We start from the raw sequence: 20,968 nt of genomic DNA on the forward strand, positions 1-20,968 counted from the left end.
GATGCTGCAGGGTGAGTGTCAGGAGCAGATGGTGCAGGCTGAGTGTCAGGAGCATACGGTGCAGGGTGAGTGTCAGGAACAGATGGTGCAGGGTGAGTGTCAGGAGAAGATGGTGCCTGGTGAGTGTCAGGAGCAGATGGTGCAGGCTGAGTGTCAGGAGCAGATGGTGCAGGGTGAGTGTCAGGAGCAGATGGTGCAGGCTGAGTGTCAGGAGCAGATGGTGCAGGGTGAGGGTCAGGAGCAGATGGTGCAGGGTGAGTGTCAGGAGCAGACGGTGCAGGGTGAGTGTCAGGAGCAGATGGTGCAGGCTGAGTGTCAGGAGCAGATGGTGCAGGGTGAGTCGTGGGAACAGATGGTGCAGGGTGAGGGTCAGGAGCAGATGGTGCTGGGTGAGTATCAGGAGCAGTTGGTGCAGGGTGAGTGTCAGGAGCAGATGGTGCACGGTGAGGGTCAGGAGCAGTTGGTGCAGGGTGAGTGTCAGGAACAGATGGTGCAGGGTGAGTGTCACAGGAGCTGGGTGAGGGTCAGAAGCAGATGGTGCAGGGTACGTGTAAGGAGCAGATGGTGCAGGGTGAGCGTCAGGAGCAGTTGGTGCAGGGTGAGTGTCACAGGAGCAGATGGGGCAGGGTGAGTGTCAGGAGCAGATGGTGCAGGGTGAGTGTCAGGAGCAGATGGTGCAGGGTGAGTGTCACAGGAGCAGATGGGGCAGGGTGAGTGTCAGGAGCAGATGGTGCAGGCTGAGTGTCAGGAGCAGATGGTGCAGGGTGAGTGTCAGGAGCAGATGGTGCAGGGTGAGTGTCACAGGAGCAGATGGGGCAGGGTGCGTGTCAGGAGCAGATGGTGCAGGCTGAGTGTCAGGAGCAGATGGTGCAAGGTGAGTGTCAGGAGCAGATGGTGCAGGGTGAGTGTCACAGGAGCAGATGGTGCAGGGTGAGTGTAAGGAGCAGATGGTGCAGGGTGAGTGTCAGGAGCAGATGGTGCAGGGTGAGTGTCACAGGAGCAGATGGGGCAGGGTGAGTGTCAGGAGCAGATGGTGCAGGTTGAGTGTCAGGAGCAGATGGTGCAGGGTGAGTGTCAGGAGCAGATGGTGCAGGGTGAGTGTCACAGGAGCAGATGGGGCAGGGTGAGTGTCAGGAGCAGATGGTGCAGGCTGAGTGTCAGGAGCAGATGGTGCAGGGTGAGTGTCAGGAGCAGATGGTGCAGGGTGAGTGTCACAGGAGCAGATGGGGCAGGGTGCGTGTCAGGAGCAGATGGTGCAGGCTGAGTGTCAGGAGCAGATGGTGCAGGGTGAGTGTCACAGGAGCAGATGGTGCAGGGTGTGTGTCAGGAGCAGATGGTGCAGGGTGAGTGTCAGGAGCAGATGGTGCAGGGTGAGTGTCACAGGAGCAGATGGGGCAGGGTGTGTGTCAGGAGCAGATGGTGCTGGGTGAGTGTCAGGAGCAGATGGTGCAGGGTGAGTGTCACAGGAGCAGATGGTGCAGGGTGCGTGTCAGGAGCAGATGGTACAGGGTGAGTGTCAGGAGCAGATGGTGCAGGCTGAGTGTCAGGAACAGATGGTGCAGGGTGAGTGTCAGGAGCAGATGGTGCAGAGTGAGTGTTGGACTTTGGCCCTTAGGGCAGGTTCACCCCTAGACTTTTTGCTGGAAAAGGGTGACCTGGAGATGGTGATTTTGGGATTCTGCGCACTTTCACTGTGTCCCAGGGGAAAGTGCGTGCGCACTCTGAGTGCATGTGCTGAGCTAGGCCTGCCCGCCCATAGGAATGCATGGGGAATGTATGTGTCCCTGGTGGTTCCTGATGCGTGGGGTGTACAGGCTTGAGTCTGGTATGTGTGAACTCGTGAGAGTGAATGCTGCGCAACGGTGTATGCAGCATGTATGTGTCTAGTAGCGAAGCGCCATTTCTAGACATGGCTGTACGTGTGCTGTGAGGGTGCTGGCGTGTGATTGGCTGGAGCTGGCTGGCATGCCAGGCTCCAGGAAGTCTGGATGGGTCTGCCCGGTGGTGAGTGGGAGATTAGCATGAGTGATGTGTGGGAGGAGTGTACCTGTGTCCTGGATGGGCTGGGTTGTCCCCACACAATGCTGGCTCCGCCCCCCTGTGGTGTGTCTAATGACCCAAGCCCTGCCAGTGAATAGAGAGGGTGGTTGAGGTAAACAGAGTACTCAAGAACCAGCTGCGACTGGTTCCGCCCCCACTCTACACCCTTGAACAAAGGAATGCACTGTATAAAAATGGGGCTGTGTCCCCACTGAAGTTGTTCTCTTCCAGGATCCTGAGGGGGCTGTTGCTGCTGGGCCAGAGGACCGCCACTTGGGGTGTCTCCCTGCCTGGAGACCCAGTGTGCTGGCTCTGGGCCCAGCTTTGCCCCTTTGCCTGCTTACAAGGACTTTGCTGGGTCTTTTCCTGATTTATAGCGCTAGGAGCGCTTGGCTTTTCCTCCTAGCGCTTGGAAGCGCTTTGTTTCGTCCTAGCGCTGGGAGCGCTGTGGTTTGTGCCCCCTAGCGCTTGAGAGCGCTTTATATAGACCACGAGGCGCTTGGGAGCGCTTTTGTAAGGCAGGTGCCCACCCTGCATTTTGCCTGCTCTAGCGGCTGCCCACGCCGCATATTTGCGTGGTTATCGATCTACGAGGGAGCCCACTCCTCGGATCATCTGGGAAGCCGCCTGCCTGCCTAAATCGGGCCGCCGCGCTGCCCGCGGTGACCCGGAAGTGAAGGGCCGACCGGCCAATCCGTGCGCGGCCCCGGGGGGAAGCAACCGGAAGTCCTGCCTCCGCATTTCCAGCAGCGAGGAGAGGCGGCGGAAAGGTGCAGGCGGGGCCCCGTGGCGGAGAGGAGAGCCCCGCCGCCCACAAGAGGAGAAGTGTGGTAAAGGAGCCCCCGAGGAGCGGGAGCTCCCGTGAAGAGCCGCCGGGCAGAGGAGGCCCCCGTGTCACGTCCCGGTGAGTGCTGGGAAAGAGGAGAGGGGGGCGTCGGGACACTTTGCCGGTGTCCGCCCCGCCCCTCTCCATAGCGCGACCTCGCGCCTGTGATTATTGAGAGCCTGTGAGGCTCTTGGCAGCCAGTTATGGTCTAAAGCCCTGAGGGGCTCCGGGAGCATTTCGGAGAGCTCGAGTCCCCCGAGTGGGACTCCGGCGACCTGGGCATATCTGTCACGAGCCCAGAGAGGCTCAGGGGGCCATTATTTCACGAGCCCTGAGAGGCTCAAGGCGCCCCAGTGTTTAGAGCCTGCGAGGCTCTTGGCCAGCATTATTGCTTTGGGTCCCCAGAGCGAGGGACCCCCCAGCCCAGCGAGGCTGTATCTTTCTGTTGCTGGAGCCCTGAGAGGCTCAGCAGCCCCCCTTGCTGGTGAGAAAGCCTAAGAGAGGCTCACCAGTGCCACAGTGGTGGTTCTTTGAGCCCAGAGAGGCTCCAACTTTGCGCTAACTTTCCCTGCTCCAGTTGCCCAGCACTTTGTGGGCAACTGCCACGTTTAGGCCCTGACATTGGGACACCGGGACAGTCACAGGTGGTGACTGGTGAGTTTGGGGAAGTTGGTATTTGTTCTGCACCTCTGAATGTATTGATTATGCGTCATGTGCCTTACACCTCTGAATGAATGTTATGCATTGCATCATGTGTTTTCCTCTTACACCCCTACAGGTATTGTAATACATAGGTGGTTGTTTTCTCCCTAGTACAGGTGGTGCTAGTGAGATCCTGGTTACCAGTAATTACTGGTTGTGCGCTCTATTGTTATATTGTGTGCTATTTTGTGCTAAAGTAATTTTACTTTCTGAAAGTGCTACTTCTGATTCCTGACAGTGGTCAAGGTGGCCCTGTCTTGTACATATCCCTTGTAAATTCTGCCCGTGCCTCTGGCACATTGTAAAGTGTGTGTTTTATCTAATGTGTTTTGGTGTAATACAAAGGCTATTTTTATATAACCTTGTGTGGAGTTTCCTTTGTGGTGGGCCTTTGGTTGTTGTTGCTGGGGTGCGTGCGCGAATACTTAGCCTACATCGCCTCCAAGTTTAGCCTTGCTGCTCGCGCCACGTTACCTAGAGGGTGAGTAGGGGTTATCTTGGCGTGTAACTCCCTTGCCCTGACTTGGGAGTGGTGGTCTCTGACTGACTTTGGCGAAAGCCCTGGCCAGCCGGGGATCCCATTTCCAACATTGGCGGCAAGCGGCGGGATAAGGATTTGTGTTTGCGTTGTACCTTAGTAGTAACTGGCCATACCACAAAACTCTGCATTTAGATGACCACATTTTTAGGGGATTGTATTGTTTTGGAAGTTTCATTATTTTCTTCTCCTGAAGAGTGTCATTTGATTGTGTTCAGTACATTTGTCCCCCGCCCTGCTTCCAGAGTTTGGTACCTGTGTCGCTTTTGGTCAGGTTGAGAAGTCAGGGGTGGTAGAAACTGCCTTACCGATCCGAGGGGAGGGTGTGTGTGGATGAATGGTGTGTTTTTCCTGGACGCATGAGTATGAGTTCTCTTTGATAAGGAGATTGTTGAAGTTTTGGAATTGTGTCCTCTTACTTCAGATTGTTCAGTCCCCTGTGTTGCACGTGTCTGTGAGCATCTTGCCAAGATGGAGTCTGCTTTTAATGTCTGGGGTCTGTTTTTGCATGAACTGAGAGAGTTTTGCGAAGAGAGAGACATTGCAGTGAATGAGTCAGACACCCAGTCCCAACTTAGGGGTAACCTGATCCAATGGCAGAAGGATGACTGGGAGCGTGAGCACAGTGCGGAGAGGGCCCGGGTCTCACACCATGAGGGTGGTGGGTCAGAGGGGAGCCCTGAAGAGTCTGAGGAGGAAGAAGATGACAGCACAGGGACGCCAGCAGAGAGTGAGGACCCCATAGATAGGGAGTCCCTTGCTGGGTACAGTTTAGGAGGCAGCGCCTCATCCCTTTACCTGTCCCCAGAGGAGCTGGAAGATAGGAGGAGAGAAAGGGAGCACCAGCTGGCTTTAGAAAAGCTCAGGTTGGAGCATGCCCAGGCTATGGCACAGCTGGGCATTAGAAAGCAACAGCTGGAGGTTAAGAAGCAACAGCTGGAGACCGAGAGGGTCTTAGCGCAGGACAGGATAGAGGAGGCTGAGAGGGCCGCCACCAGAGGCAAAGTAGCTCTGGAGGGTAGACTATCCCCTGCGCGCAGTGTTGAGTGTCTGGATCCCCCAGGGAGGGTTGGGTCCAGTGGTGGCAGCTATTTAAATCTCAGTCTAGAAAGTCCCAGTTCCCAGAGTATGGTTCCTGTTTCCCCAGAGGAGGAGAATAGGTTGAGGTTTAGGAACCTTAGGAAACCGTCTCATCAGTCTTGGGAAGACTTTGAGGATGACTGTTGTAGAGCCCTGTGTGATTGGGTACGGGAGCCCACGAAATGTGATTGGGACCTATTGTTCGATATGTTTCTCAGAGAGCAGTTGCTCAGTTGTTGTTCACCAGGGTTGCGCCAACACCTGTTAGGGTGTGGATTGTCTGAACCATGTGAGCTGGCAGAGGAAGCAGACCGCTGGGAAGGGACCAGAGGTTCTGTAGCGTCATTGGTGAGTGACTCCAAAAGTAGTGGGTCAGGGATCTTCCAGCCCAGCGTGGTGGAAGAGGCTCAGTGTAGCCCAGCTAGGTCCCTGGTTAGTGAGAAGGGTGTAGGGGCTGACTGCCTGGCTCAGTGGAGCAGGAGTCAGTGGGTGGCTGAGAGCCCCCAGAGGCCCGAAGCCCTGTCTCAGAACCTGGGTGGTTTCTTGAGGAAACACCAGGTTGGGGACCTAGGCTGTCCTGTTAGCCCAGTTGAGGAGGATCTCCTAGTGAGTAGAGGACCTGGAGCGTCTGTAACCAGAGCTCCTGTGGTTCTAGAGTCTGGCAGTACCGCTCCGATAGGGAGGGTACAGGAGTCCAGAGTGAGGAGTGATTGGGGGAGTTCCCCAGTGGAAGGACCAGTGGGTCAGGGACTACCCAGTTGGGCTAGGTTCCCGTGTAGTGACCATGGTAACACCACTTCTGGTCTGGGGGATCGTCACGCACTGTCAGGTGGACAGAGGGCGGGAGATCTGCGCCAGACAGACAGTCACGCAACAGATGTGACATTTGTTAGCCTCAGGGGGATTGCGTGTGAATCCCCAGAAGTCCTGGAGTGCCAGGCAATTGTTCCACCGAAGGTTCTAGACCAGAGGTTGGGAGGCCAGGTTCAGGATCGGCCTGACCTGAAGGGTAGGATGACTGTAACCAGTGTCCTGACCGGTTCTTCTTCCAGAGGAACTTCTCCAGGTGGGAGAGGGCAGACCTCTGGAAGGGGGTGCAGAGGGTGGGAGAGCCCACCTCTGACCCCGGTGCAACCTGAGTGGATAAGTCCTGGGTTGGAATGGCGTTCTAGGGGTACCCCTCGCAGAGGGAGGAGGAACCCTAGGAGAAGAGGTAGGGGGAGGAGAGCCTTCCCCGAGACTCCTGGTCCGCCTGAGGTTGTAGGCCTTAGGCTGGAGAACCAGTGGCAGTCTAGTCCTGTCTTGCAGACAGGAAGAGTGGAGAATGGCTCCTATGTGCCAGGGGTTACTACCCCCCGCTCTGCGAATTGGCATGGACCAGTGGCACCTGGGTGGCCCAGGGCCTGGTCCTGGCCGCGGACAACTTGGGAGTACCAGTGGGGTAGCCCAGTTGGTCCAGACAGTGTGTTTAGAAGGAATCCCCTGGGTTCACCATGGCGTAGAACAGGAGGGTGTCCCTGCAGTTGTGGGCCCGCGTCCGTGTTCTATCGCCCCAAGCAGGGAAGTCCATCACGGTGGTGATTGGTCTCCCCTGCGTTTTGGCTGGAAGGGGGTTATGTTGGACTTTGGCCCTTAGGGCAGGTTCACCCCTAGACTTTTTGCTGGAAAAGGGTGACCTGGAGATGGTGATTTTGGGATTCTGCGCACTTTCACTGTGTCCCAGGGGAAAGTGCGTGCGCACTCTGAGTGCATGTGCTGAGCTAGGCCTGCCCGCCCATAGGAATGCATGGGGAATGTATGTGTCCCTGGTGGTTCCTGATGCGTGGGGTGTACAGGCTTGAGTCTGGTATGTGTGAACTCGTGAGAGTGAATGCTGCGCAACGGTGTATGCAGCATGTATGTGTCTAGTAGCGAAGCGCCATTTCTAGACATGGCTGTACGTGTGCTGTGAGGGTGCTGGCGTGTGATTGGCTGGAGCTGGCTGGCATGCCAGGCTCCAGGAAGTCTGGATGGGTCTGCCCGGTGGTGAGTGGGAGATTAGCATGAGTGATGTGTGGGAGGAGTGTACCTGTGTCCTGGATGGGCTGGGTTGTCCCCACACAATGCTGGCTCCGCCCCCCTGTGGTGTGTCTAATGACCCAAGCCCTGCCAGTGAATAGAGAGGGTGGTTGAGGTAAACAGAGTACTCAAGAACCAGCTGCGACTGGTTCCGCCCCCACTCTACACCCTTGAACAAAGGAATGCACTGTATAAAAATGGGGCTGTGTCCCCACTGAAGTTGTTCTCTTCCAGGATCCTGAGGGGGCTGTTGCTGCTGGGCCAGAGGACCGCCACTTGGGGTGTCTCCCTGCCTGGAGACCCAGTGTGCTGGCTCTGGGCCCAGCTTTGCCCCTTTGCCTGCTTACAAGGACTTTGCTGGGTCTTTTCCTGATTTATAGCGCTAGGAGCGCTTGGCTTTTCCTCCTAGCGCTTGGAAGCGCTTTGTTTCGTCCTAGCGCTGGGAGCGCTGTGGTTTGTGCCCCCTAGCGCTTGAGAGCGCTTTATATAGACCACGAGGCGCTTGGGAGCGCTTTTGTAAGGCAGGTGCCCACCCTGCATTTTGCCTGCTCTAGCGGCTGCCCACGCCGCATATTTGCGTGGTTATCGATCTACGAGGGAGCCCACTCCTCGGATCATCTGGGAAGCCGCCTGCCTGCCTAAATCGGGCCGCCGCGCTGCCCGCGGTGACCCGGAAGTGAAGGGCCGACCGGCCAATCCGTGCGCGGCCCCGGGGGGAAGCAACCGGAAGTCCTGCCTCCGCATTTCCAGCAGCGAGGAGAGGCGGCGGAAAGGTGCAGGCGGGGCCCCGTGGCGGAGAGGAGAGCCCCGCCGCCCACAAGAGGAGAAGTGTGGTAAAGGAGCCCCCGAGGAGCGGGAGCTCCCGTGAAGAGCCGCCGGGCAGAGGAGGCCCCCGTGTCACGTCCCGGTGAGTGCTGGGAAAGAGGAGAGGGGGGCGTCGGGACACTTTGCCGGTGTCCGCCCCGCCCCTCTCCATAGCGCGACCTCGCGCCTGTGATTATTGAGAGCCTGTGAGGCTCTTGGCAGCCAGTTATGGTCTAAAGCCCTGAGGGGCTCCGGGAGCATTTCGGAGAGCTCGAGTCCCCCGAGTGGGACTCCGGCGACCTGGGCATATCTGTCACGAGCCCAGAGAGGCTCAGGGGGCCATTATTTCACGAGCCCTGAGAGGCTCAAGGCGCCCCAGTGTTTAGAGCCTGCGAGGCTCTTGGCCAGCATTATTGCTTTGGGTCCCCAGAGCGAGGGACCCCCCAGCCCAGCGAGGCTGTATCTTTCTGTTGCTGGAGCCCTGAGAGGCTCAGCAGCCCCCCTTGCTGGTGAGAAAGCCTAAGAGAGGCTCACCAGTGCCACAGTGGTGGTTCTTTGAGCCCAGAGAGGCTCCAACTTTGCGCTAACTTTCCCTGCTCCAGTTGCCCAGCACTTTGTGGGCAACTGCCACGTTTAGGCCCTGACATTGGGACACCGGGACAGTCACAGGTGGTGACTGGTGAGTTTGGGGAAGTTGGTATTTGTTCTGCACCTCTGAATGTATTGATTATGCGTCATGTGCCTTACACCTCTGAATGAATGTTATGCATTGCATCATGTGTTTTCCTCTTACACCCCTACAGGTATTGTAATACATAGGTGGTTGTTTTCTCCCTAGTACAGGTGGTGCTAGTGAGATCCTGGTTACCAGTAATTACTGGTTGTGCGCTCTATTGTTATATTGTGTGCTATTTTGTGCTAAAGTAATTTTACTTTCTGAAAGTGCTACTTCTGATTCCTGACAGTGGTCAAGGTGGCCCTGTCTTGTACATATCCCTTGTAAATTCTGCCCGTGCCTCTGGCACATTGTAAAGTGTGTGTTTTATCTAATGTGTTTTGGTGTAATACAAAGGCTATTTTTATATAACCTTGTGTGGAGTTTCCTTTGTGGTGGGCCTTTGGTTGTTGTTGCTGGGGTGCGTGCGCGAATACTTAGCCTACATCGCCTCCAAGTTTAGCCTTGCTGCTCGCGCCACGTTACCTAGAGGGTGAGTAGGGGTTATCTTGGCGTGTAACTCCCTTGCCCTGACTTGGGAGTGGTGGTCTCTGACTGACTTTGGCGAAAGCCCTGGCCAGCCGGGGATCCCATTTCCAACAGTGAGTGTCAGGAGCAGATGGTGCAGGGTGAGGGTCAGGAGCAGACGTTGTGGGTGAGTGTCAGGAGCAGATGGTGCAGGCTGAGTGTGCAGGAGCACATAGTGCAGGGTGAGTGTCAGGAGCAGATGGTGCAGGGTGAGTGTCAGGAGCAGATGGTGCAGGGTGAGTGTCACAGGAGCAGATGGTGCAGGGTGAGTGTCAGGAGCAGATGGTGCAGGGTGAGTGTCAGGAGCAGATGGTGCAGGGTGAGTGTCAGGAGCAGATGGTGCAGTGTGAGTGTCAGGAACAGATGGTGCAGGTTGAGTGTCAGGAACAGATGGTGCAGGGTGAGTGTCAGGAGCTGGTGGTGCAGGGTGAGTTTCAGGAGCAGACGGTGCAGGGTGAGTGTCAGGAGCAGATGGTGCAGGGTGAGTGTCTGTAGCAGACGGTGCAGGGTGAGTGTCAGGAGCAGATGGTGCAGGGTGAGTGTCAGGAGCAGATGGTGCAGGGTGAGTGTCAGGAGCAGATGGTGCAGGGTGAGTCGTGGGAACAGATGGTGCAGGGTGAGGATCAGGAGCAGATGGTGCAGGGTGAGTGTCAGGAGCAGATGGTGCAGGGTGAGTCGTGGGAACAGATGGTGCAGGGTGAGGGTCAGCAGCAGATGGTGCAGGGTGAGTGTCACAGGAGCAGATGGGGCAGGGTGAGTGTCAGGAGCAGATGGTGCAGGCTGAGTGTCAGGAGCAGATGGTGCAGGGTGAGTGTCAGGGGCAGATTGTGCAGGGTGAGTGTCAGGAGCAGATGGTGCAGGGTGAGTGTCAGGAGCAGATGGTGCAGGCTGAGTGTCAGGAGCAGATGGTGCAGGGTGAGTGTCAGGAGCAGATGGTGCAGGCTGAGTGTCAGGAGCAGATGGTGCAGGGTGAGTGTTAGACCTGGCACCTTGGCGTGAGTTTCCCTTCCACTTTTTGCTGTTGTGCCTCCAATGTTTTGATGGTGTCTGCTACTCGGGGCACTGCGCCACGGCCAACCCGTGCCGCAGTGCAAGTGCTCCCTACTGTAAAGTGTACATATGATTGATGTCCATGATTGGTTCATTGGATTTACTGTTAGTCCCTAGTAAAGTGCACTAGGAGTGCCAGGGCTTGTGAATGCCAATACTGCTAGTGGGCCTGCAGCGCTGGTTGCGCCACCCACAGAAGCAGCCTAAAAATGTGTCTAGGGTCTGCCATTGCAGATCCTGCGTGCAGTCTGGTACTGTCACCCTGGCTGGGCAAGTGCACACACTTGCCAGCCCCTAAACCTTCCCTTAACCTTCATGTTAGTCACCCCTATAGTAGGCCTGAGGGCAGGGTGCATTGTAGTGTAAGGTAGAACATGCCCTGATGTGTGTGGCATGTTCTAATAGTGAATTACTACCAAATTCGTTTTTCACTATTGTAAGGCTACCTGTTCCCTTCTAGGCCAGATGAGCTGCTGGAATTATTACACTCTATAATCCCAGCAGGCTCAGGGAACATGGTAGAAATTAATGTTTAGTATGCCTGAACTCAGAATAATAAAATACTTCTTTTAGTAAAGTTTATTTTAATATCCTGTGTTTGCAAATGCTACTTTTAGAAGGTTAGCATTTGCTTGCCTAACCATTTCAGCCCGCCTCTGCTTGGATGTGGATCTGACTGTCTGGTGTGTGTGAGTGACAGGGCTGGGAGTTGACAGGTAGTGATTAGCAGGAGGACCCCTTAATGGGTGGTGGGAGTTTCCCCTGAATGATGCATCAGGCTGTGCCCCTGCCACCACAATGCTGGCTCCGCCCTCCTGGGGAGCGACTGATGACTCAGCCTGCACCTGGCCCAGGAAGGACCGAAGCTGGTAAACAAAGTGCTCAGGCCACTCCTGCCCTCTCAATGCCGGCTCCGCCCCCCTGGGGAGCGGCTGATGTGCCTGCCCTCACACTGAATGCAGAAGTCACAAGTACCCACAACAAGTACTCAGAGACTGGAGCAGTTATGCAGAGGCCCCCCCTGGCTTGCTAGAACAAAAGAAACTGGGTATAAAAGTAGGAGCCCTGCTCCTTGTAAATTAGATCCTGTTTGTGCTACAAGAGAAACTCTGCCCGAAGAGAAGGACCTGGAAGGACTACAAGGAGGAGTGCTGACTCTGGCCTGTGTCTGGTGCCTTGCTGCCAAAGGAGAGGAAGAGAAAAAGACTACAAGAGACTTTTACTTTATTTTGAACTTTGTGCCAAACTCTGCTAAAAGATCTCCAAGGGCTTGCTGCTGAACTTGCCCCCTGACCAGCGCTCCAGGAACAGTGAGCGCTAACCCCTGACCAAAGCATCTGCTGTGTGTGCTGCTTATCGCTGCAGCGCTGTCTGAGGAAGACAAGAGCATCAAGCCCCCCTGCACACCGTGACCGTGGGTGAGCAGATCGCCATAGCAACGTGAAGCCCAGCCGCCGCTGGCCTGAACACCGTGACGGCATCTGCACCTGACCCCACGAGAGCAAAGTAACGGAGGACCCGTCCGGTCCAAGCACCGGAGTCTACTGGGCACAAGCGCCGTGGATTCCCCCGCAAAGACGGACTGCCGCCTTGTCATCTCCCTCGCTAATCAGCGTCTGGCCGGCTGCCCCGCTGAAGGGACATCACCGCGATCGGCACTTTGGCTGGGTACGTCCCGCACTTGGGGACCGTACTGCCACTGCGCCACACCCAGCCGCCGCCGTCAGGACGGACGAGAAGACTGAGTCAAAGGACCTGAGCCCCATCGAGCACCGCCGCCCTGGGTGACCCGTGACCTGCTGCCCCGAGCCGCAGCTCGCACCGCCCGTCAAGGAAGCAACGCGACGTGGGACAGCTCCCCCTTCAGCCGCCCTCTCCGAGGATCACCACAAGAAGTGAAAGGTACTGTCTTTGCCCCTCCGCGGCGCGAGCGTCCTGCAATCTGAGCTCGCACCGCGCGGTCTGACCTCAGGCACCCCGGGAGCCTCACCGCTGCGGTTTGCTTGGCAGCGCGAGCCGCCCCAGAGTCAGAGGCGCGCTCTGCTCTGGCCCCCGAGGCCCCGCCTGACGCTCTCCGAGGCCCGCGGCCCCCTCTCCCCGAGTCGAGCCCCGAAGGGTGACTCATTTCGAGAGCGGAGACAGCGGGAAGCGCCTTGAAGCGCTATAAGACACTGGAACCTTTCTAAAGCTGGGCAGAAGGCCCAAGAGACCGCATTTATTCAAGAACTGTGCCTTTTTTTCATAAAGAGTAACTGGAACCTGCATTTGAAGTAACCAAGACTGTATTTACAAGCCTGCTTGAGATTTATATAAAGAACATATATTTTTACAAATACAGTTTGGTGTCATTGTGTGGTGGGTTGGTTGTGATGGTGTGATATTGCAAATGTTTAACCCTACATGCCCCAGAGATTAGCCTAAGACTGCTTAAGCCACACTACCTAGAGGGTAAGCAGAGGTTGTCTTGAAGGTAACCCTCAGCCCTGACGAGGAAGAGAGAGGCCCTGCTTGTCGCCAGTGTTGCACTGCGCCAACCAGAGACTCCCCCTTCCTACATTGGACGCAGCGGTGAGGATTCGCGAATTTACATTTGCAGTGTTTTACCTTAGCTACTGACCATTGCATAGTGATTTCAGTCCAGTAACTTAGCCACAGACTTTTGGATTTTTAATTTTGCTAAAAGAAGAAGATCCCTAGTGTTGCAAGCATGCCTGGTGCAGACAGCGTTGATGGGGCGGAATCCCTGACCTCTGAGGTGTTGGAGGTAGAATGGGACCCATCAAAGTTGGATGACTACAAGAGGAAAGAACTGTGGAGCTTTATAAAGAAGTTCAAGGTTCCCCATGCAGGGTGCAGGAACAAGGATGATTTCTACCGGGCCCTGAAAGCCTGGAGTGAATCAAGGGATGCGCCTGTGGATCCTGTGATACCTGAGCGACCAGACAGCGTCCACAGCTTTGGCAGAGGCCTGTCGCCAGAGGAGCTGGCAGACAGACAGGCAACCAGGGATCATGAGATCAAGATGGCAGAATTGAATTTGAAGGGCCAAATGGAGCTTGAAAGCAAAAAAATGGCTCTGGAAGAAAGAAAACTCCAGTTTGAGTTTGATGTGAAAATGAGGGAGATGAGTCTAAAGGAGAAAGCCTTGGATCGTCCTCCCTCTGGTGGCAGCACAACGCCGGTGCAGGTAGAGTCAAGAGTGCACATCCCCAAAGATGTAGTTAAAGAGTTCTTTAAGGGGGATGACATAGGACAGTGGTTTAGGGCCTATGAGGTAGCCATGCTTTCCCACCGGGTCCCTGAGAAGGATTGGGGAGCGGGGTTATGGGGAAGGTTCCTTAGCGAAGGAAGGGACACCCTGCTAGATTTGCCCACTGAAGACCAGAGATCCTATCCCCATATGAAAGAAGCTTTAATGACCAGGTATGGGCTTACCCCTGAAATGTATAGGCAGAAGTTTAGGGGGTGTAATAAGCGGCCTGGGAATACGTATGTGGAGTTTGTGACTTTTTTTTGCAGAGCACTGGATGGTTGGGTGAAGGGTAACAAAGTGAATGATTTTCAAGGTCTCTTTGATTTAATTGCATGGGAGCACTTGTCTGATCAATGTTTTCCTGAGTTACGCCAGCACCTGATTGATAGCAAGTTGTCCAACCCGAGGAAACTTGCTGAGGAGGCGGACCGCTGGCTCAGCACCAGGGTCCACAAGGGTCCAGTGGGAGACTCCGCCAAGGGTGGGCAGGGTCCCCAGCAGAAGAGTGGGGGGGACAAGGGAAAACAGAAAGGGTTCCAAAAAGGCCCCCAAAGTAATCCCCAAGGGGACCAGCAGAAAGGTTCTCAGCCTCCCCCACCCCCTAAGCAGAATGGGGCCCCGACAGGTCGACCTGTTCCAAAGGGGCCCTTCAATTGTTACAAATGTGGTGACCCGGGGCACATAGCCAGTGACCCCAAGTGTCGCCTGTTTGGAAAACCAGCACCCACTGGTGCTCCGCCCCGACAAGTGACCAGTGTTCACTTAGGAGAAGAAGTGATGGTCCCGGGGGGTGGAGATCCTGTTCAGATGACCCTAGTCTCACTAGGAGACAGTGAGATGGTCCCTACAAGCTACCTGCCCTCTAACACTAAAAAATATGGGCAGGTGGTTACCATCAATGGTAAGAAAGCTGAGGCTCTTAGAGACACAGGAGCCAGTGTGACTGCAGTGAGGCATCACCTGGTGTCTCAAGAGCAGGTTGTACCCCATGCCTACTGTAGGGTTGTCAACGCTGACAATTCAGAGAGTCAGTGTCCGATGGCTCAAGTTCCCTTCGAGTGGGGGGGGGTCTCTGGTACTCTGCAGGTCTGTGTGAGGAAAGCCATGCCTGTTGACTGTTTGCTAGGGAATGACTTGGAGGACTCCCCTTGGGAAAAGGTGGAGAAAACGACTCACCTGAAGATGGTGGGTCTACCTGACTGGGCGTGCGTGACCACCCGGTCAATGGCAGCCAGTAGGGGTGATCAAGAGGTCCTGGGGCCTGACGGAGAGGCCCAGGAACCGGCCTTAGGGAGAAGGTGCAGGGCGCGCGGGAAACCGGCCCCTGAAGTTCCCACGGTCCAGGAGGAAGCAGACCTTGAGGGGGATGCCCTGGAGCCTACTGGGGAACAGATTGCCGAACTGGGGGACCTGCCTGAGCTGACCCATTGGCAGCAAGAAGGAGGCCCCTCCAGGGAGGAATTCTGCAGGGAGCAGAAAGAATGCCCTTCTCTCGTGGGTATGCGGCAGCAGGCTGCAGACCAGGCCAATGGTGTTCAGGCCAAAACACATTATGTGTACTGGGAGAATGACCTCCTGTACTCAGAGCCTAAGGCTGCTGAACCTGGGTCAGCCCGTGTGCTGGTGGTACCCCAGAAGTTCAGAGCCTTCCTACTGGGACTGGCTCATGATGTGCCTTTAGCAGGACATTTGGGGATGGACAAGACCTATGACAGGCTTGTCACCCACTTCTACTGGCCCCAAATGCACAAGAGCTCAGATGCTCATTGTAGGACCTGTCCAACTTGCCAGGCAAGTGGGAAGAGCGGAGGGAAGAACAAGGCTCCCCTCCAACCCTTCCCTGTGGTCAGTACGCCATTCCAACGAGTGGGTATTGATATTGTTGGGCCTCTGGACCCCAAGACAGCCATGGGCAACAGGTTCATCCTGGTCTTGGTGGATCATGCCACCCGGTACCCTGAAGCCATCCCTCTGAGGACAGTGACGGCCCCCGTGGTGGGGCGTGCACTAATGGGAATTTTCTCCAGAGTGGGGTTCCCTCTAGAGGTGGTGAGCGACAGGGGGACCAACTTTATATCCAAGTATATGAAGTCCCTTTGGCAAGAGTGTGGTGTAACCTACAAGTTCACCACACCTTACCATCCCCAAGGAAATGGGTTGGTTGAAAGATTCAACCGAACCCTGAAGGGCATGATCATGGGCCTGGAAGGTCCAATGAGGCGTAAGTGGGACGTCCTCTTACCATGCCTGCTCTTTGCATACCGCGAGGTGCCACAGAAGTCTCTAGGGTTCAGCCCCTTTGAGCTGCTGTATGGCCACCCCGTGAGAGGACCACTGAGTTTGGTAAAGGAAGGCTGGGAGCAATCTCCCAGGAAACCTCCCCAGAATGTATATAGCTACATGCTGGCCTTCAGAAACCAAACCAGGCGCTTCAGACAACTTGCTGAGGCAAATCTGGAAGCAAGCCAGGAGGAGATGAAGCGGTGGTACGACCAGAATGCCACTCTGGTAGAGCTTCAGCCTGGACAGGAGGTGTATGTCTTGGCCCCCGTGGAACCCTGTGCACTTCAGGATAAGTGGACAGGCCCATTTGAGGTTGTGGAGCGCAAGAGCTCAGTGACATACTTGGTGGACATGAAGACGCCCAGGAATCCTTTAAGGGTCTTACATGTCAACCGCCTCAAGCCCCACTTGAAAAGGTCCGAAGTGGGCATGCTGTTGGCCACTGATGATGGAATGGAAGAGGAGTCTGAGCCTCTTCCTGACCTCTTAGTGGCCTGTGAGAAAGATGGGTCAGTGGATGGAGTTAACCTCTCACCCACCCTGACCCCTGAGCAACAGGAAGACTGCCGCCAGTTGCTGGGGCAGTTTCCAGACCTGTTCTCCCTGGTTCCTAGTGTCACAGATTGGTGCGTCCATGATGTGGACACAGGAGACAGCTTACCTGTGAAGCATAAGGCTTACAGGGTAACTGACAGGGTCCGGGCCTGCATCAAGGAGGAGGTCTCCAAGATGCTTGCTCTTAGGGTGGTTGAGTCTTCCAGCAGTCCTTGGTCCAGCCCCGTGGTCTTGGTCCCAAAGGCTGCTGCGCCGGGAGCCACACCTGAACTCCGGTTCTGTGTGGACTACAGAGGACTCAATTCAGTCACCAAGACTGACGCGCACCCTATCCCCAGAGCTGATGAGCTCATTGATCGGCTAGGGGCTGCCCGGTTCCTCAGCACGTTTGATTTAACGTCTGGGTACTGGCAGATCGCCTTGACCGATGGGGCAAAGGAGAGGTCAGCATTCTCCACACCAGATGGGCATTTCCAGTTCCGGGTTATGCCATTTGGGATGAAGAATGCCCCTGCCACCTTTCAGAGGTTGGTCAACCAGGTGTTGGTCGGGCTGGATGAGTTCAGTGCCGCCTACCTGGATGACATCGCAGTGTTCAGTGGCACCTGGCCAGAACACCTGCGGCACCTCTGGGAAGTGTTGATGGCGCTGCGCAAGGCAGGCCTCACAATCAAGGCAAGCAAGTGCCAGATTGGGCAGGGTTCAGTGGTGTACTTGGGACACCAAGTGGGGAGTGGCAAGGTGGCACCCTTGCAACCCAAAATTGAGACCATCCTGGCTTGGGAACCCCCCAAGACCCAGACTGCAGTGAGAGCCTTCCTGGGGCTCACTGGGTATTACAGGAGGTTTGTCAAGGGCTATGGCACTATTGTGACCCCCTTGACAGAACTGACTTCTAAGAAGCAGCCCAGGAATGTGATTTGGACTGACACCTGTCAGAAGGCTTTTGACACCCTGAAGACTGCCATGTGCACGGCGCCCGTGCTCCTGGCTCCTGATTTCTCCAGGGAATTCATAGTGCAAACAGACGCTTCAGAGCATGGTGTAGGGGCTGTTCTCTCACAGATGACTGAGGAGGGCTGGGACCAACCCGTAGCCTTCATCAGTAGGAGGTTACTTCCACGGGAAAGTAGGTGGAGTGCAATAGAGCGAGAAGCATTTGCTGTGGTCTGGGCGCTGAAGAAGCTAAGACCCTACTTGTTTGGGTCTCACTTCCGGGTTCAGACGGACCACAGGCCCCTCAGATGGTTGATGCAAATGAGGGGTGAGAACCCAAAACTGTTGAGGTGGTCCATCTCCCTACAGGGTATGGACTTCACGGTGGAACACCGCCCTGGCACAGATCACGCCAACGCTGATGGTCTGTCCAGATTTTTCCGCCTTAGTGATGAGGAACTCCCTGGGGAAGGGTAGTTCTCCCCACATTTCAGCTGGAGGGGACACGTGTTAGACCTGGCACCTTGGCGTGAGTTTCCCTTCCACTTTTTGCTGTTGTGCCTCCAATGTTTTGATGGTGTCTGCTACTCGGGGCACTGCGCCACGGCCAACCCGTGCCGCAGTGCAAGTGCTCCCTACTGTAAAGTGTACATATGATTGATGTCCATGATTGGTTCATTGGATTTACTGTTAGTCCCTAGTAAAGTGCACTAGGAGTGCCAGGGCTTGTGAATGCCAATACTGCTAGTGGGCCTGCAGCGCTGGTTGCGCCACCCACAGAAGCAGCCTAAAAATGTGTCTAGGGTCTGCCATTGCAGATCCTGCGTGCAGTCTGGTACTGTCACCCTGGCTGGGCAAGTGCACACACTTGCCAGCCCCTAAACCTTCCCTTAACCTTCATGTTAGTCACCCCTATAGTAGGCCTGAGGGCAGGGTGCATTGTAGTGTAAGGTAGAACATGCCCTGATGTGTGTGGCATGTTCTAATAGTGAATTACTACCAAATTCGTTTTTCACTATTGTAAGGCTACCTGTTCCCTTCTAGGCCAGATGAGCTGCTGGAATTATTACACTCTATAATCCCAGCAGGCTCAGGGAACATGGTAGAAATTAATGTTTAGTATGCCTGAACTCAGAATAATAAAATACTTCTTTTAGTAAAGTTTATTTTAATATCCTGTGTTTGCAAATGCTACTTTTAGAAGGTTAGCATTTGCTTGCCTAACCATTTCAGCCCGCCTCTGCTTGGATGTGGATCTGACTGTCTGGTGTGTGTGAGTGACAGGGCTGGGAGTTGACAGGTAGTGATTAGCAGGAGGACCCCTTAATGGGTGGTGGGAGTTTCCCCTGAATGATGCATCAGGCTGTGCCCCTGCCACCACAATGCTGGCTCCGCCCTCCTGGGGAGCGACTGATGACTCAGCCTGCACCTGGCCCAGGAAGGACCGAAGCTGGTAAACAAAGTGCTCAGGCCACTCCTGCCCTCTCAATGCCGGCTCCGCCCCCCTGGGGAGCGGCTGATGTGCCTGCCCTCACACTGAATGCAGAAGTCACAAGTACCCACAACAAGTACTCAGAGACTGGAGCAGTTATGCAGAGGCCCCCCCTGGCTTGCTAGAACAAAAGAAACTGGGTATAAAAGTAGGAGCCCTGCTCCTTGTAAATTAGATCCTGTTTGTGCTACAAGAGAAACTCTGCCCGAAGAGAAGGACCTGGAAGGACTACAAGGAGGAGTGCTGACTCTGGCCTGTGTCTGGTGCCTTGCTGCCAAAGGAGAGGAAGAGAAAAAGACTACAAGAGACTTTTACTTTATTTTGAACTTTGTGCCAAACTCTGCTAAAAGATCTCCAAGGGCTTGCTGCTGAACTTGCCCCCTGACCAGCGCTCCAGGAACAGTGAGCGCTAACCCCTGACCAAAGCATCTGCTGTGTGTGCTGCTTATCGCTGCAGCGCTGTCTGAGGAAGACAAGAGCATCAAGCCCCCCTGCACACCGTGACCGTGGGTGAGCAGATCGCCATAGCAACGTGAAGCCCAGCCGCCGCTGGCCTGAACACCGTGACGGCATCTGCACCTGACCCCACGAGAGCAAAGTAACGGAGGACCCGTCCGGTCCAAGCACCGGAGTCTACTGGGCACAAGCGCCGTGGATTCCCCCGCAAAGACGGACTGCCGCCTTGTCATCTCCCTCGCTAATCAGCGTCTGGCCGGCTGCCCCGCTGAAGGGACATCACCGCGATCGGCACTTTGGCTGGGTACGTCCCGCACTTGGGGACCGTACTGCCACTGCGCCACACCCAGCCGCCGCCGTCAGGACGGACGAGAAGACTGAGTCAAAGGACCTGAGCCCCATCGAGCACCGCCGCCCTGGGTGACCCGTGACCTGCTGCCCCGAGCCGCAGCTCGCACCGCCCGTCAAGGAAGCAACGCGACGTGGGACAGCTCCCCCTTCAGCCGCCCTCTCCGAGGATCACCACAAGAAGTGAAAGGTACTGTCTTTGCCCCTCCGCGGCGCGAGCGTCCTGCAATCTGAGCTCGCACCGCGCGGTCTGACCTCAGGCACCCCGGGAGCCTCACCGCTGCGGTTTGCTTGGCAGCGCGAGCCGCCCCAGAGTCAGAGGCGCGCTCTGCTCTGGCCCCCGAGGCCCCGCCTGACGCTCTCCGAGGCCCGCGGCCCCCTCTCCCCGAGTCGAGCCCCGAAGGGTGACTCATTTCGAGAGCGGAGACAGCGGGAAGCGCCTTGAAGCGCTATAAGACACTGGAACCTTTCTAAAGCTGGGCAGAAGGCCCAAGAGACCGCATTTATTCAAGAACTGTGCCTTTTTTTCATAAAGAGTAACTGGAACCTGCATTTGAAGTAACCAAGACTGTATTTACAAGCCTGCTTGAGATTTATATAAAGAACATATATTTTTACAAATACAGTTTGGTGTCATTGTGTGGTGGGTTGGTTGTGATGGTGTGATATTGCAAATGTTTAACCCTACATGCCCCAGAGATTAGCCTAAGACTGCTTAAGCCACACTACCTAGAGGGTAAGCAGAGGTTGTCTTGAAGGTAACCCTCAGCCCTGACGAGGAAGAGAGAGGCCCTGCTTGTCGCCAGTGTTGCACTGCGCCAACCAGAGACTCCCCCTTCCTACAGTGAGGGTCAGGAGCAGATCGTGCAGGGTGAGTGTCAGGATCAGACGGTGCAGGGCGAGTGTCAGGAGCAGATGGTGCAGGCTGAGTGTCAGGAGCAGATGGTGCAGGGTGAGGGTCAGGAGCAGATGGTGCTGGGTGAGTGTCAGGAGCAGTTGGTGCAGGGTGAGTGTCAGGAGCAGATGGTGCAGGGTGAGTGTCAGGAGCAGTTGGTGCAGGGTGAGTGTCAGGAACAGATGGTGCAGGGTGAGTGTCAGGAACAGATGGTGCAGGGTGAGGGTCAGGAGCAGTTGGTGCAGGGTGAGTGTCAGGAACAGATGGTGCAGGGTGAGTGTCACAGGAGCTGATGGTGCAGAGTGAGTGTCACAGGATCTGATGGGGCAGGGTGAGTGTCAGGAGCAGATGGTGCAGGGTGAGTCATGGGAACAGATGGTGCAGGGTGAGGGTCAGAAGCAGATGGTGC

At 55.6% G+C, this 20,968-nt stretch overlaps 1 protein-coding gene across 1 annotated transcript in view; it reads left to right on the forward strand.

Annotated features, from left to right (window-relative positions):
* LOC144826957 (embryonic protein UVS.2-like) overlaps positions 1-20,968 on the forward strand; it is a 232,569-nt gene that overhangs the window by 177,117 nt on the left and 34,484 nt on the right. The gene's annotated exons all lie outside the window — the stretch shown is intronic.

Source organism: Lissotriton helveticus, chromosome 4_1 (genome assembly GCF_964261635.1).
Source record: "Lissotriton helveticus chromosome 4_1, aLisHel1.1, whole genome shotgun sequence".
Lineage (NCBI taxonomy): Eukaryota > Metazoa > Chordata > Amphibia > Caudata > Salamandridae > Lissotriton > Lissotriton helveticus.